The sequence below is a fragment of the Ambystoma mexicanum genome, chromosome 9 (assembly GCF_040938575.1).
Source record: "Ambystoma mexicanum isolate Mex_15411 chromosome 9, UKY_AmexF1_1, whole genome shotgun sequence".
NCBI classification, from domain to species: domain Eukaryota; kingdom Metazoa; phylum Chordata; class Amphibia; order Caudata; family Ambystomatidae; genus Ambystoma; species Ambystoma mexicanum.
Window position 1 is genome coordinate 1259415323 of NC_090931.1, and position 10498 is coordinate 1259425820.

Here is a 10498-nt window from a genome sequence, read left to right on the forward strand (position 1 = left end):
ATATTAAGGGAGGATTTCCATGTGGAAGGGGTCTTTTTTTGGTTCATGATATTCTTCAACAAAATATACAAAATTGTTGCGCAATATCCAGTGCATCCTAAAAACAAAGTTGCTAAGCCCATTTGGGCCCCGAGCTCTAGAGCGAGAAGATTTATGAAGAAATTCTGATATATCTTCAATATTAAAATTAAGCTCCCACTCCAGGTCTGTATCACGTTTATCATATTAATTAGGGGTATGTTTCAATAATTCCAAAGAATAGTTTCTCCACACCTCCGAAATAGGATTAGTTTGAGATACAATTTTCCTTTTACCTAGGCTTTTAATATTATTCCGAATGCTGCTTGTTTGTTTCTTTATTATGAGCTTTAACATCAATTCCCCATCTTTTTGTAACAATGGCCACAACTTTTAAGCCAACTTTTATAATTTTGACATGGTACACACATTTTTAACATCTTGTTTTCGAAAGGTGTTAGTAGTCAATTTATTGTTCTTAAAACAGATCTAAGCTCCTATTTAAGCAATATGCCATGAGCGGCAGGGGCATTACCGAGTGAGAACAAAGGCCCCGGGGCATTACTGCAAGGGGCATACTGCTATTAGTACCCCGGCCCGCAAGACCTGGATACTAAAAGCATTTTTTTTCTGTCCCGAAATGCTGCAGCGTTTCGGGACAGAAAAACAAATTATAATGAAAATGGATGCCTGTAAAGGGAAAACTGAGTCCGTTTTCCCTTTCCATGGCGGCTTTTCGGGAGCGACGCACTGGGAATAGAAGTGTTCCTAGCCTGTTTGCTCCTGAAAAAGGAGAAATCAGAAGGTAAGTGGGATTGGGAGAGTGGGGAAGACAGGGAGGGAAGGAGGGAGGAGGGAGGGAAAAAAAAACATACCTGAGTCCCCGGCAGAGGGCAATTGCAGCTTCTCAGACGTGTGGAGGCTCGGAGCGGCGATAGCCCCGCTTCGAGGCTCATCATTGGCTGAGGGTCTGCCACGCCTCCCGCCGGGAACAATAGCCGTGGAATCCCGGCCGAGGGAATCCTGGCTGTGTAACGACCCGGTGAGAGCCAATCAGAATGTGTTTTTCATTCTAGTTTACTCTCGCCGGGTACTAATTAAGCAATATGACCCGAGCGGCGGGGGCATTACTGACTCAGGTAATGCCCCGGGGCCCATAGTTATAACGAAGGTCCCACGGCATTACCTGAGTCAGTAATGCCCCCGCCGCGAGGGTCATATTGCTATTAGTACCCTGGCCCGCATTATGTGCGTGACCGGGGAACTAAAAGCATTTTTTTCTGTCCCGAAATGCTGCAGCGTTTTGGGACAGAAAAAAAAAAACGACCAAGAAAATGGGCGCCATGCAAAGGGAAAACGGAGTCTGTTTTACCTTTCCATGGCGGCCATCGCGAGCGGACGCGCTGGGAACACAGGTGTTCCCAGCGCGTCCGCTCCCGGAAAAGAAAAAGAAGCAGAAGGTAAGTGGGATAGGGAGGGAGGGGAAGAAAAAAAAAAACTACGTACCTGCGTCCCCGGCGGGGGACGATGGAAGCTTCCAGCCGTGTGGAGGCGCGGAGCGGGGATGGCCCTGCTCCGAGTCTCCACACTGCTGGAGGCTGCTTTCATCCTCCACCGGGGACGCAGGAGCAAGCAGGTAAGTGGGGTGGGGAGGGCAGGGAGGAGGGAGGGAAGGGAAGAAAAAAAAATAATGATCTTACCTGAGTCCCCCGCGGGGGATGAAGGCAGCCTCTCAGCCAGTTGGAGGCTCGGAGCGGAGATGGCCCCGCTTCGAGCCTCCTTATTGGCTGAGCGGCTGCCACGCCCCCCGCCGAGGACAAGGCAACTGGAATCCCGGCCGAGAATCAAAGGATTCTCGGCCGGGTAAGGACCCGGCGAGAGCCAATCAGAATGCGTGTTGCATTCTGCTTCGCTCTCGCCGGGTACTAATTATTAAAATGCACCTGTCTATCAAAGCAATGTTATCAGGATGTAATCATCCCTTTACAAGCTGGAAGCCTTTGAATATTATTGGTAATAAAGCTAGCAAAATGATCTGGTGAAATATCCTACAACTTTCTTTCCAGATTCGTGCAATGATAGAATTGTTTAACTAGACTATTGAGAATATATGGATTAGTGTTACACCATATCATTTGATTCCCATCACTTCACTTCATTCAGATTCATGAACACAGAACTTGGCTCATGCGGCAAACAGAGCCGATGACATTAAGATATGATCAATTTGAGAAGTGTGGGTCCCGGTATGCCACATGTTTTTAATGGGGATATCGCCATTAATGTTTCCATTCAGCATTTGGAGCCTCCATGTCTCAAGCACGTTTCGCCACCTTAGGCCATTCTGATTTGTACAATTAAGGGCATGATAGTCCCAAGTGTTTACATCTATAATGTTCTCTCTGTTTATTGCACAAATTATGCTAATCTCTCCAGCCAATACTTCATTTCTTGAGTCATAAGTTCAAAAATTATCTAAATTCTATCAGTAAAGAGCAACAAGATGGACTGCTAGGGGTTCCAGTGGGTGTTTAGGGTGGAGGCCATCATAAATAGACACTTTAATGGCTAACATGCCATAGCAGTCATTAGAGATCATTTCAGTATAAATATACAAATTATTTTCAATGGCTATTATTAGGCATACTGTTGGTCGACCTTAATTTCGGTGAACTGCTAGTTGTTGGTATAAATCATAGCCATCAAACACAAAAGGAGTTAATTGCCAAACTTCTTCTGGGAATAATATAGAAAACTTATTTAGCTAATAGAATAAGATTTTATTTCCTAGTAGATTCTGGTGACCCCTCACATTCCATAATAACAAGGTACATTTTTCCCCTTGTGGTACAATGGGTTCTAAAGATCAGTTCCCCGGTCCCTGAGAAAATTATTTTTATGTGAGAGTGGACATGATAGCCAAGACCAGGGGTCGAAGTGGCGGGGACGGTTGGGAGGGGTGCCCCTCTACTTTGTTTAATTAAGTTTTACTGTTCCTATACTTTTATTTTAGAATAAAACCGTTCCGGAATGTTTTCTTTGTAAATACAAGTGTAGGAAGCTTTTGAAACCTGCACTTCAGTGCACTGCACTGAATATTCACTTAAACAGCAGGACCATTTCTTTGGGGTTTGTATTGTGCATAGGAGGGGCCATGGCGATGGGGTTTGTGCAGAGCAGGGCAGGCCAGCAGGAAACATAGTTCCACTACTTCTTTTCATGCACTTCGACCACTGGCCAAGACCAATCGTCAGCCATTGGTTTAGCTCTCGGTTTCGCATTGGATATTTATACAGTGCATTTGTGGCTCACACAGTCCAAACATTTCACAGTTAGTGTATCTAGTAAAAAAGAAATCGGAGAAGTTTGACTAGAAGTTAGCATTGTTCCATGACTTAGTTGAGTCAATGGGTATTTATTTTATTAATGTTATTTATTGTGGGGAATGTAGGATATATTTATGGGGCAACAATTAATGCAGGGAATTCATCCCCTCCCCCCCAATCAAGAGTACCATACCAGTTGAGCAATGACTTAGATTATTAACTAACTCTGTATTTGAAAGATATAACACCCCAGTTCTCCATCACCCCGAGGTGCAACAGGCAAGCCAAGAGCCAGGCCCGTGTGCAGAAAGAATATCATTTATTTTCCTTTAATTACTAGACAACATCTAAATATACACACTGATTATCAAGAGAAACACCACCTTACTCTGCGGCACAAAACCTTTCCTTCCTGTCAAAACTTCACTTTACACACAAATTGAAACACCAGTTGAAAACACAGTTCGTCGTTGGTAATGAAAGATCACAAAATCTCTTAACACAACAACATGCAGTTTTTATTCAGATGTCTAGTCCCCATGGTCACTTGTAAAGAGAAACACAGGTCCAGAAAATACTTCAGATGATTGGGTCACTGACAAGAAAACCTCCAAACCCATGAGGTTAAGATGACCAATAAAGCACCCTAGAACATGACATGGCTGGACAAATGTAATCCCTTTGAATCTCTCTGGGTTTGTGCACAGGAGAAGTCAACAAACATCCTGGGTCATCTCATTAGAAGCAATGGGTCTTTGTTATGGATGGTAAACCAAGCTCAGCCCTTCTCCTGCCTCTCCTGGTCTATGTTCTGAATGGCCCCAGCCTCAATCCTTCCATCTGCCTCTTGTTATGGATAGCCCCATCCCTTCTCCTCGTTCTCTCCAGATTTTAGTTCCACCTTTCTTCTTGCCTTCTTGTCTCCAAAATCCCCTAACCACGCGCCCCTAAAATGTCTAATTGATGAGGAGCCGGCTCATTGGTTGATACTCCTGATAGGGCCTCTCCTGTTATTCCTCCTTGCAAGGCCTAGCCCATTCAATTTGATTGGGTCCCAGGTCTCCAGGCACCATCTCTGGGAGTTCTTCCTGGACCCATCTGGAATTGCATTTCTGAACAACTCAGATATGAATTCAAAAATCGTCTGCATGACACGTCTGGCATCAGCACATGGTTGCATCTGTGCATGGCAGATTTATTTAAGATTTTGCCAGAACGGACTTCAGTTAAAATCTTGACATTTTACACACCGGTATTCGATGCAATAAGGTTCTGTATTCCTGACTGTGAGGAGTTGGGAATGAAACTTGGACACATGTTGAGAAAATGCCTCTCTGTCTCTGCTCTAAGGGGAATTTCCCTACCTAAACCAAAACTAAGGATCTGTCTGTGTCAGAATGTCCAAAACAAAACTGTACTGTGTCCAAAGTTCTATTCTGACTCCCACACTATCAACTAAATTCTAAGGTGAAGATGGATATGTCTTTTACCTGTGGGTGGTTTAGAAAACTGTTGCTAAAGGAAGAAAAAATGGCTCCAACACAATCTTCAGGAATGAAGGTGCTTGCTGCAGAGGGTGGTTCCCTTGCCATGGATTCCTCTTTACTCTCTGAGGTGTCAGAAAGAACAGTTCTTTGTGCCTTTCTTGGACAACAGCTGCACTGATATGCAAAACAGACTTGTTTTGTTATTTTGTCTCCTTCAGGACACCTGGTATACAGTTCTGCCAGGGTGTTACTCCTTCTCCTCTGGTTAACACAATCCCTTTTCTTAGTCCTGATATTTCTTCTCAGAACCCCTTTATTTTGCGAATACCACAATCCTTGTCCTGGCCCTGATGTTTCTTCTCAGGACTTCTTTATTTCTGATTAACACAATCTTTCCTGAGTCATGATGTTTCTTCTCAGGGCTTCTTTAGATCTTGCACTTTTTTTGTTAATGCCTGTTATACTCTCCTGCCAGGGCGTCTTTTATTCACAGACTTGTAATTGCCTGGTATACTCTCCTGTCAGGGCTTCTTGTATTCACACACTTGTAATTGTTTGGTATACTCTCCTGCCAGCACTTGTGTTCATACGGGGTCTCTGTACTCTCCCAAATTTGCACATATACTTTGTTGGATAATGTATCTTCTTGATATATTATCTTGACTGGGTTTCCCATGTACTTGCACTGTATGCATACACATATTTGTAAGGCTTTTTTCCATTCACATATTTGTAAGACTTTTGTTCGTAATTCAATTACCCCTTTAACAAAAGGTATTTTTGCCTTTACTCCTTTGCTTGCTTTGTTTACAATTATTTGCATTTATCGTGACCGCCAATATGCTCCGGGGTTCCCGCTGGCTCTGGGTGGACTCACCAGCTCTTGCCGGCATTCTGGTGTTCTCCTACGGTCAGCCGTTGAAGGGTTTCCATCTGCTTCCTTCTTGTGACCTGCTTCCTGTTCATTTTCCCGTCTCTCACAGCTTCCACCATACACGTCTGCTTCGTTCCAGGCTTCAGTAAGTGAAGAGCTGCTGTCTGTCACCTGTGATCGCCCAGGAGTCTCATGCCAGCTCGTGGTGTTCCCACAGTGTGTACTTCTCGTGCAACAGCTTATTTTTTCTTCTATGATAAACTGCCTGGCTCCAGCATGCTTGTCTAAGCCTTTCAGTCTCTCGATGCACACAGAGAGGCGCAGTACTCTCCTGCCAGCATTAGACTTCAACTCTCTGTTTCTGCTATTTAAATTTCCTGCACACAGCTATACGTGAGCAGCAACTAGAGTGCTTTGGCCGTGTGGCCTCCTCTGCTCTGCATTGCTCGATCCCTCTTCCTTGTCACAGTATCTTGGTGATTCTGGAAAAGGAAGTCCTTCGTTGACAATTGACTTAAAGAACTTGTTAAACATTCTCAATGGTTTTCAGTGGTCTGTCAGTCTTGGATGATTGATGGGTGGATTTTAAGGTGGTTTTATAAATTTCACAAGGCCAACCAAAGTTGGAAGGTTGGCCTATAGGTTTGGAGAAAAGGATTTCCCTATTCTTCATAGGAGGATGAGTAGATGCATGACAATATGCCATGAGGTTATTAGATGTGAGAGGGTTATTTTCAAGGGAAAATAGGAGATACCATGTCTCACCCGGTGAAGCCATGACATCTCCCTGGTGGTTGTCTCCTTCTATGTTATCCTCCCTCATATAGCTGCGCCCAGGATCAGATAGCGGCTGCCATCCCCTGGCCACATGGGAGGAGGTCAAGCCCGGGAAATCAGTGATGACTCCACCAGATTCATCACATGACACTCCGATCCATTACTTTTTCTTGGACGCTACAATCACATTTTACCTTATAACTCTGGTTCCCATGATCACATTTAGTGGGGATTCCTTAAAAAGATAGGGATTTTTCTGTGCTTTCTGAAATTGTCTGAACCATCTCTGTATCTATTACAGTTCCCCAGTTTATAAGCAAAATATAATTCTACCTATAATCATGCGAGGCCCTTTTAATAACATACTCACTTAATTAATAAACCCTTTCAGTTCCCAAAACCTGTATGTGGCCTGGCCATCTGGCTTTTGTAGACTTAGTCTGCAATAAAATCATTTAACATTCTTTCAAGCTAAGCCCAGAGCACGTTTTCTTATCTCCTTGAACAGAGGGGTGTAAATCTGCCCCACCCCGAACCCACTCATGTGACATTCTTTTGTGCCAGTCAACAGACAGTCAGCCCAGGACTCCACCACAAACTGAATTGTTTTTATTTTTTTTATTACAGTTCCAAATCCATGGGCTGTATCTTAGTTTACTCAGTGGTCATCATTCTACCCTCATAAACCTCTGCCACAGGCTCTGCCCCTTCCTGGCTCTGTTGGGCTTCAAAGAGTTGACCACATTGAGAGGTGAAGGAGTGTTAGACCTTTGAATCTGATGGGAGAGGGTTTCATGGGTGCTCCAATACAGGCTGAAGTCAGTTCTTATGAAAATGGTTGCATTTTCTTTACACATGAGGCCTGCACCAATAGCTCACATTATAAACATACATTTTTCTCCTGCACCATGCCATTAATGTCCAACCTTGCATTATAATATATGTTTGAATTACTCTGGCAAATTAATTTCATTGTTAAAATGTTCAGTGTTCAATAAAAAACTGCAGCAGAGTTCACAGTTTTTCCATGGCAGCACTTTTTGGGCCAAACTGCAATCCAGTGCCTCAGTAATGTAGTGGGAATAAGGGTTGTCACTCGTACACAGGGCAAAATTCATATTTTTTATTTTTATTTTTGTGTAGACCATATTGGAATGTTTGGCAGTTGAAAGTTAAATGCTGGCCTTTTTGTCTGGCAACCCACAATTTGCTTTCCAGATGTCTGCACCGTTGGGCTTACCTTGGCCAGCTGCAGTGCATTTGTATCCTGTAGCTAAAACTACCCCACAGGAAAGATCAGAACCCATTTGTCTAAATGCTTGTGTCTGTTCCAATAGCATTTTATAAATAACTTTAGACAGAATTGTTATAGATACAATGTCAATTTGATCTGCGTCAATAAACTTGACCAGTTCAAACGTCTTTATTTGTAATGAGACGTAGGAAAGGGATTTCTCCTATGAGTTTCAGGATGTTGGCACGATTAAGTAACATTGCATGACCACTCTGTAGAACGAATTCCAGCAAATGTTCCTTTGTATCAGCATACTCTGCTTTAGAGTTACAGTTTGATGAATAAAAAGAGCTGCTTTGTTGTTGTTTGGTGCATCATTCGATAAATATAGTGTTATCACCTGCTCAGATAGATTTGGAGAAGGTCCATGTGCAAATCTGGTCATTTGAGTCTGGGTGGACAGAGATTCGGAAGAGGTTTCCACTTTCCCACAGCCTCTTCCCAGATGTGACTCAAAGCATTTTGTCAATTTCCTCTCACTTTGTAGTTTGATCAGGTTTGCTGAGGGCTGAACTTTGCTTTCACCTTGTGTATCACGATTCTCGTTATCTAATTCCTTTTTGATAGTGCTTTTTTGTCTGTTGAAATTGTGCCTTGTTCCTGTGGTTCCACTGATCCATTTCCTACACTAAGCAGTGATGTTTCTGTTGCTACCACAGTCAGATGCTGGTAATGCAAGAACGTTCTTGACCTTTTCCTATTTAAGGTCTTTTTTCAGATGTTTCGCTTTTTGTATGTGCTTGTTTTACGTTCTGCGTGGTTTCAACAGTTTTCGTTTTTTCTGTCTTTTCTGCATCATTCCGTGAGACATCTGTCGCTTTAACTAAGATAAGAGATTTTGTAGAAGGAACAGTTACACTTTCTTCAGAATCAATATTATTGGGTTCTTGTTGAACTGGGGCTGCCTGTGTCTTAGAATGTTCAAGTGCAGTAGGTTGAAACATGACATGTGTTTCCCAATGCTCCAATTGTAGCTTAATTTCACTAAGATCATTTGTATGCGATTCTACCTCCATGTTTATATTGTCGTAAAGACTGACAAATGAGCTTAGGACCATATTTAGTGCTGAAATCTTAGGAGCGCTAAATTTAATTTTGTCGTCAAGACCTTTTAGTGTAGAGTATAGCTTTGATACTTCTTGCTCAGTGCATGTTGGTGATAATGATGAGGACACTGATTCCAACACGTTATGCTCCGCACTAAATGAAAGTAGCTTGGGTGTGTGATCTATCGAAATTTGAGCATTGCCGGTTTTGTCAGAGAGGCAGACACAAACTTAGTTCCCCTGCAAATGGCAACTGGAGATTCCAGCTCAAGTAAGCTCAAGTCATTAATAAAGTGCCCCCCCACCCTCCCATTGAATGCACTGTAGATGTGGATGATTTAACATTCAAATTGGAGGATTTTCGGATCCCAGTGCTTGCTCCTGCTAAAGGAAAGAAATATCGAATCTTGCCCAACCAAGGTGTCGCTGGCTGGGCAGATTTATTTCTATGCTCGTATTCCTCAGGATGGCCAATATTACAGGTGCTTGGAGCAATAGAACCGTTATTCATGTTATCTGAAAAACCTTTGTCTGATAGTTTTGTAACAATTTCAGTATCAGCTGGTGTCAGAGATAGGTTGGGGGGAGTCAGAAACGACCCCATGTGGGTTATAGTTGTTGGTATCAAGATTACCATTGTTGTTATTGCAGTAAATTGTGACTCTTGCACTTGTTCAACAGGTTCAGCGACCATATGATCTTCAATAGTGCCATCCAAAGTAGCCTTGTGGGAAAGATTATACATCTCATGAAGGTGGGCAAAAATAAAAAATATCGTGCAAAAGTACTTACCCACTTCACCCCTTCCCTCTACCATCCTCCAACTGCCTCTAACTGCACTTCAGCTGCACTCTGCGGCGCTCTGCGCTAGTTGAGGGTTTTTGAAAGAATAGGTGCAGTAGTGAAATTAGTCCTCGGGTAACACTGGTAAAAGACAAAGAGGCCACTGCCTCTAACTGCACTCCAGCCGCACTCTGAGGCGCTCTGCGCTAGTTGAGGGTTTTTGAAAGAATAGGTGCAGCAGTGAAATTAGCCCTCAGGAAACACTGGTAAAAGACAAAGAGGCCACTGCCTCTAACTGCACTCCAGCCGCACTCTGAGGCGCTCTGCGCTAGTTGAGGGTTTTTGAAAGAATAGGTGCAGTAGTGAAATTAGTCCTCGGGTAACACTGGTAAAAGATAAAGAGGCACTGCCTCTAACAGCACTCCAGCCGCACTCCATGGCGCTCTGTGCTAGTTCTGCGTTTTTTAAAGAATAGGTGCAGTAGTGAAATAAGTCCTCAGGAAACACTGGTAAAAGACAAAGAGGCTAGTGCCTCTATCTGCACTCCCGTCTCTTGTACCGTCTCTTGTTCCTCGCGTTCTTCTACTCTAACATCTATTTGTCCCGTGCTGATCTCCAATTCTTCTTGAAATGTTGCTTTTTATCTGATACTGTTACCTATTTGCTCTTTTGAACCTTTACAATTTTTATATAAACTAGACTGGTTTGCAAGGAGAAAACTAGGAAACTGTCCTGGCCAGCCTACTCTCCGGTCCCCTGGAACGTATCCCTGAGGCAATCTGGATTGCTCCAAGTCTTCCACGGTTTAGGAAAGAAATGAAGCCCTAGCACTTTCCAAAAAAACCCTGGTTTAACCTAGATTCCGGCTTCCTTGTGCAATCCCACATCCATAC